The sequence below is a fragment of the Pseudocercospora fijiensis genome (assembly GCF_000340215.1).
Source record: "Pseudocercospora fijiensis CIRAD86 unplaced genomic scaffold MYCFIscaffold_6, whole genome shotgun sequence".
Taxonomy (NCBI): Eukaryota; Fungi; Ascomycota; class Dothideomycetes; order Mycosphaerellales; family Mycosphaerellaceae; genus Pseudocercospora; species Pseudocercospora fijiensis.
The window spans coordinates 3,040,368-3,046,858 of NW_006921537.1; positions in this window are offsets into that span (position 1 = coordinate 3,040,368).

The following is a 6,491-nucleotide window of genomic DNA, read 5'->3' on the forward strand; positions in this document are numbered from 1 at the left end:
ACTATAATAGGTAGACGTACGAGGTATTATAGCCCTACCTCCGCTCTAAGTAATATCGTTCCGAGTTCTCTACGTCTACTCTAAAAGACCTAGAAATGTCCGCTTCCGAGGGTTTGTCCGTTCCGAGGGTTGTCCTTGTTATTACGAGGGCTATTATTTACTATCGTAGTTTCACTAGCCCTAATTAGTTAGGTTTGGTAGCCTTTAAGTGTTAACTAATTATATCTTTTTAAAAAACTCAGTTCCTCTAGTTTCTATAGGTAAAGGCTATTATAAGTGTAATAGTTAAGGTTCGCCTCGCTTAAAGGGTCGGAAAGATCGAGGAGTAACCTATTATCCGCAAGATCGACCCCGGCTAGCTTAGCTCTATAGTTTCTGCCTTTAGTTAGTCTATTAGTCGCTTAATCTTTTAGGCGGCTTAAAGTTTTAATTAAAGTTTTAATCAAACCTTTAATATAGCTATTCTTTTAACTTAGCCGGTATAGTACGCTCTAGCTCGTAGTATAGGTAAGGTTGTGTCTATAGGCGTAGCGATAATAGTAAGTAATATTAATAATAGCGGCGCTAGCCGTCTTAGCGCTAACTTTACCTCGCTTCTAATCTTCTTCTTTAACTAACAATACACTCCGCAATACCGTTACTAATATAGCCGCGCCGGCCGCGCCGATTGCCTAGGCCTCGAGACCTCGATAGAATAAGGGAACAAAAGGGGGGCCTAAATACTAGGAGAAGGGCCTTATAGGGCGCGTTAGTAAAGAGGTAGAATCCTTAAAAGAGTAGCGACTAATTAACGCGTTATAGCGCCCTAGGTATAGTCTTATTGTCCTAGTTTGCCGGCCTCTAATTAGTTAGCTAATAGCACCCCGGGGATAGCATTAATCCTAGGCCTTAATAGTAACATTATAAGCTTTTAGCCTTCTTCTTGTTCTCTACGCTAGTCTAATACTCATCTAACAACTCGGTTATATCCTTAAAGGAACCTTTAGCTTCCTACGAGTCCTATTTAGGTAAATAGCCTTACTATCTTAATAGGTACTCCTTCTTGCCTTTCCTAGTCCGGTAATATAGGATACGTTCTATAGACTATAGCTCTTTACTATTAGCTAGTATATCCTCGGATTTAGCAGGCGCCTTATCCCCTTTACGTAGGTAGTACGGCTTAAGGAGGGATATATAGAAGGTGTTATAGATAGTATAATAAGGAGGAAGCTACAACTAGTAAGCCTATATACCCTTAGCTTCTCGAATGCGGAATAGGCTAATGTATCTTAGTACGAGCTTAGGCCTTGTTTTACTATTAGGCGATAGGTGTTTGCGGACACGGAGGTTCTTAGTGCTTAGTATAACTATATCGCCTTGCTTAAAGGTTATTAGCGTATAGTGTTTGTTATAATAGGCCTTCTAATAGGCCTAGGCCTTTGCTAGTTTGTTAGCTATCTTAGCGTAAATTTCTCGCATCTTTTAAACCCTCTTAATAGCCGCTAGTATCTTAGGTTGACCCGCTTCCCTTTCCTTACGCTCGGCCTCGAGCGATAGGGGGTCTTATAGTATAGCAGCGTTCTAGCCTATTATAGCTATATATAGTAATACCTTAGTCGATAAGTAGATACTATTATTATATACGAATTTAGCTAGTTATAGGAGGTTAACCTAGTCGTTAGGATTCTCGTTAATATAGCTACGTAGGTACTACTATAGGGTAGCATTCTGCCTCTCTATTTAACCGTTAGTCTATAGATAGAAGGCTATTAATAGCCGATGCTTTAGTCTTAGCTATAGGCATATTTCGCTCTAATAGTGCGATGTAAATATCGAGCCCCTATCGGAGACTATCCCCTTAGGGGTTCCCTAATAGGTATAGAAGATATTAGTCTATAGCGCCTCTACTATATTAATAGCAGTCTAATCTTTCCGCGCCGGGATATATCGAGCGCCTTTAGTAAATCGATCTACTATAACAAGGATAGCATTATATATATCCTTGCTGCCCCTACGCTTAGTAGGCGGAAGGCCTATAATAAAGTCTATTATTAGCTCTACAAATAGCTTCTTTAGAATAGGAAGTAAAGACAGCTCGCCGAATAGCAAGTGCTTTAGTACTTTAACTCGCTAGTATACTATATAGGTCTATATATACTCCTTTATATACCGCTTACTATTTAGCTAGTAGTATATACGCGATAGTAACTCGTACGACCTCTCTATACTATAGTAACTAGCGAGCTTACTATTATAGTGCCTCTTTAAAAGCTCTTATCTAATCGATTGTTTAGCGGGGACATAGTATCTGCCCTTAAACTTTAAGTAACCCTTGTTATCGATCGACTAGTTACTCTTACTAGATCGAGTCGTTCGCCTACTTACAAGCTTATTAATACGTTTAATAGTAAAGGCGTCCCTCTACTAAGTACGTAACAGCTTATCTATAAACGATTAACTATCCCTATTTACAAAGTTATTTAATAGCACCCTCGCTATCGAACGAGGTACGTATTATATATATCTAATAGTACTAGTAGCCGGATTAACTACAACCTCTTCTATAGTACTATCGCTATAGATAGCAATATCTTTAATCGAGTTATTATAGCTCGAGCGATCTACGTCCTTTCTAACGCGTACTAGAAGAACGACAACTCCGCTATAGTATTTGTTACCGCCGCGGGGTCTAGAAGTCCGCTTATCCTACGCTTGCTTATTAATAATACAGGCTATAGCAATCTTATACTATAGGGTTAGAAACAATGAATTAATATACTAAGTCTCGCTATCGTAATTAGGTCGCCTCGATAGGCTATCGGTAGGGTTACTTACGCCTAGCCGGTATAATATATTAAAATTAAACCCGGCGAGGTAGACAGCCTATCTAGCCTATCGACCTATAACCCGTATAACCTTAGTAATCCTACGTAGGTTGTTATAGTCGGTATAGACCTAAATAGGGTGCTAAGCGCTATCGAGATAATAGCGCTAATGCTTAAAGGCTTCTACGATTACTAAGAGCTCCTGCTCGTAGGTCTCGTAACGACGCTTAGTATTAATTATCTTCCTTAAGAAGAAGGCAATCGGGTGCTAGTAATTGTTATTAGCCTGTTGTAATATAATAGCTAATATAGCAAACTGTAAAGCGTTAGTCTTAATGCGGATCTGTTTGCTTAGTACGAAATAGTGCAATAAGGGGACTTTAGTAAAGCGCTGCTTTAAACCGTTAAAAGCGGCTTGTGCTCTATTAGTCTATTTAAACTCTCTAGTTAGGTTAGCCTTAGTTTTAGTAAGTTCAGTTAGGGGCATTATATGCCGTAAATAGCCCTTAATAAAGCGACGATAGAAATTAGCGAAGCCGAGGAATAACTAAAGCTTCTTAATACTAGTAGGTATTAGCTACTTAGTAATAGTCTTAATCCGATTAGGATTAGCCTTAATACCCTCGGTTAATACGAGGAAGCTAAGGAAGGCTACCTCCTTAGTAGCAAAGGTGCATTTAGAAGGCTTGCAATATAGGCTATAGGTCCTTAGGCGATCGAGTACCTTACGGACTACGGCCTAGTATTCCGCAATATTAGGTAAGTGTATATAAACTAGGATGTTATCTAGGTAAACTATATAGAGGTAGTCTAGTAGGCCTAATAGGGCCCGATTAATATAGGACTAGAATATAGTAGGGGCATTAGCTAGCCTAAATAGTATAACTAAGTACTCGAAATAGCTATAACGAGTACGGAAGGCTGTTTTCTATTCGTCGCCCTTACGAATATAGATGCGGTAGTAGGCATCCTTAATGTCTAGTATAGTATAAAAGCAGGCGCTAGAAAGGCGATCGAGGGTCTTATTAATAAGCGGAAGTAGATAGCGGTCCTTAATAGTAATAGTATTAAGCCTACGATAATCGACATATAGGCGTAGGCTACTATCCTTCTTTAGTACGAAGAGGATAGGTATACTAGTAGGGCTGTTACTATACTAAATTCGACTATTAGCTAGGTTCTTATCTAGGTACTTAGGTAGTATAGCAAGCTCGCGTTTACTAAGGTTATAGAGGGGCCTAAAGGGGACCTCTTTGCCCTATATAATATCGATCTTATAGTCCGTCTCTTTAAATATAGGCAATATCGATACTAGGTAGTGTTTAAATACATCGATATAGGTCTCTCGAATAGGCTATAGGATGCGAGTGAGTTAGTTAGGGTCTATACTATTAGGGGGCACAGGTTTATCGTTATTACCGCCGAGAAGGTTAGCTATCGGATCCGCTAAGGCAGGTATTAGGTTGCTAATAAATAAGACCCTAATATCGTTAGGACACTCGCTAATATCAATGTGTTTAATATCCTCTCTCCTAGCGATTCTAAATCGCTACTATTAACTGCCTAAGTCTATAACTATAGCATAGTGCTTAAGGATAGGGTTGCCGATAACAATATTAGATAGAAGGCTGTCTATATCTACTATATAGGTAGTAAAGTCTAACAACCGCTTATTGCCGAGGTCGTCCTTTAGAACTATAGGAATATAGTAGGCTCTATAGGTTAAGTGCCGAGCGTTATTAAACTAAGCAAGGGTTAGCAGGTTAGCCCTATTTAATTGTCGAAGGTCTAATTGCTTAGCTAGGCGATAGCTAATAAGGGCACTAACTAAATTTCCTAGATCTAGCGTAACCTTAGTCTTATAGTTAGCTCTATGCGTGTCCTATATAAGATAGGTACGTATAATAGCTAGTACAATGTCGATAGATTTACGCCGTATAAGGCTAATAGTTAGTGCGGCGCTTATTCTTTTTTCGAAGGTTAGCCTATAGGGGTAGCGTTAGCTACTAAGAGGTGCTTTCGGTATTTAGCGGTAGTACGGTTAATTCGGGCCTAGTCCTTAGGTTTGTCGTATTAGCCTAGTAGATAGCTAGTGCTATTACAATTAAAGCATTTCAATCCGGTTAGGGGATTGCTATAGCCGCTATTACTACTATTATTAGTTAAGCGATTAGTATTATAGGGATACGAGCCCCTTCTACGGCCCCTATCGCGGCCTTCTCTATATAGTCGCTAGCTACGGCCTCTCCTACGGTTATTGTTACTGTTCCTATTGTTAGTACTGTTGTTTTAGTAGGAACCTTAGTTTCCTCCGCGGGCACTACGGTTGCCGCGGTTAGTACTAGCTAGTCGGATCCTCGATTCTAGTCGCTATTAGAGCTAAACAGCCCGTTCGGCTGTTTCTACTTCGACTATAAATTAAATGCGCGTTAGATTAGTCTATTCGAATATACGACGGCGGTCTAATTTAAGGACTAATTCCTATCGCAATTTAGGGCGTATTTCGGAAACCTAGATAGAGTCGGTCTTAGCTAGCAAATCGTCCTCGAGGGTCTTTAAATATGCCTTAAATAAGCGAGCCGATTGATTAGTCTTTTGTTTAGCTCGAAGGTATTAGTCCTAAGCGTATTATTGCCTTAGTATAGGGTTTCTAAGGGTGTCTAGTATAATAGTCTTATAGTCTTGCTACTAAATAGCGGCCTAATTAGTAAGGGAATCGAAATGGTTATCCTAGGTACGCTTTAGATCTCTATTAATATACTATATAGCATAGACGACTAGCGAATAGTCGTCTAGTAGGGCCCTTAGTGCATTCCGCTAGTTCAATTTACAATCGCGTATATAATTATTGTACTGCTTACGGCTAGAGCTATTAAACACAGTATAGTCCTTAAGCTTAGCATCCTTCTTTTAAATAGAAGGTCCTGCTACTAGTTCTAGTCTAGCAGTAGTTGTTAGGGCTTCCTATAGGCGGCGAATCTCGAGGAGATTATCCTTTAGCTATTGTTCTTAACGTAGGGTAGTAAGCCTATTTTAAGTAGCTTCTTAAAGTCTCCCTACTAGTTAAGGGCTAAAGGCTAGCTAGCTATATCGTCGATTAACAATGTTGTTAAGAATATCGTTAATAGGCAATTCTAGATTATTACCTAGAATTATAGGTTCTTCTTTAGTAGGCCTAGTAGCAGGCTCTCTAGTAGTAGGCTCTTTAGTAGGTGCTTTAGTAGGCACTTTAGTAGGCACTATACTACTAGCGTTGTCGTTGCTAGCGCTACTAGCTACAGCACGGTTATTGTTGCTTCGTAATAAACCGGCTATTATAATAAGGGGTAACACTAATAATATATTATAGGCCCCTATAGTACGGATATAGCGGAATTAGCGAGTATCGGTCTAGTGCAATTAACTTAGTATAATAGGCCGTATAGAAGGCCTTACTTAATGATTAGTACGGTTGTTTTAGTAGAGTAGTACGTATATAGGTCCCGTTCTTCGGGCGCAATATAGTTAGATAAACGGTTTTCGTAGCTATACTGCTAAAAGCTTAAAATAAGGACTATCTAGCTGCTGCCCTTAAAGGGTAGATCGAATACTATATAAGAAGGGTTATATTAGCAGGTAGATAGGGTAGTAGTAGGTATAGGTAGTATTCGATAAGGAGCTAGAAGGAGAGGGAGGAAGGCAGGCAAG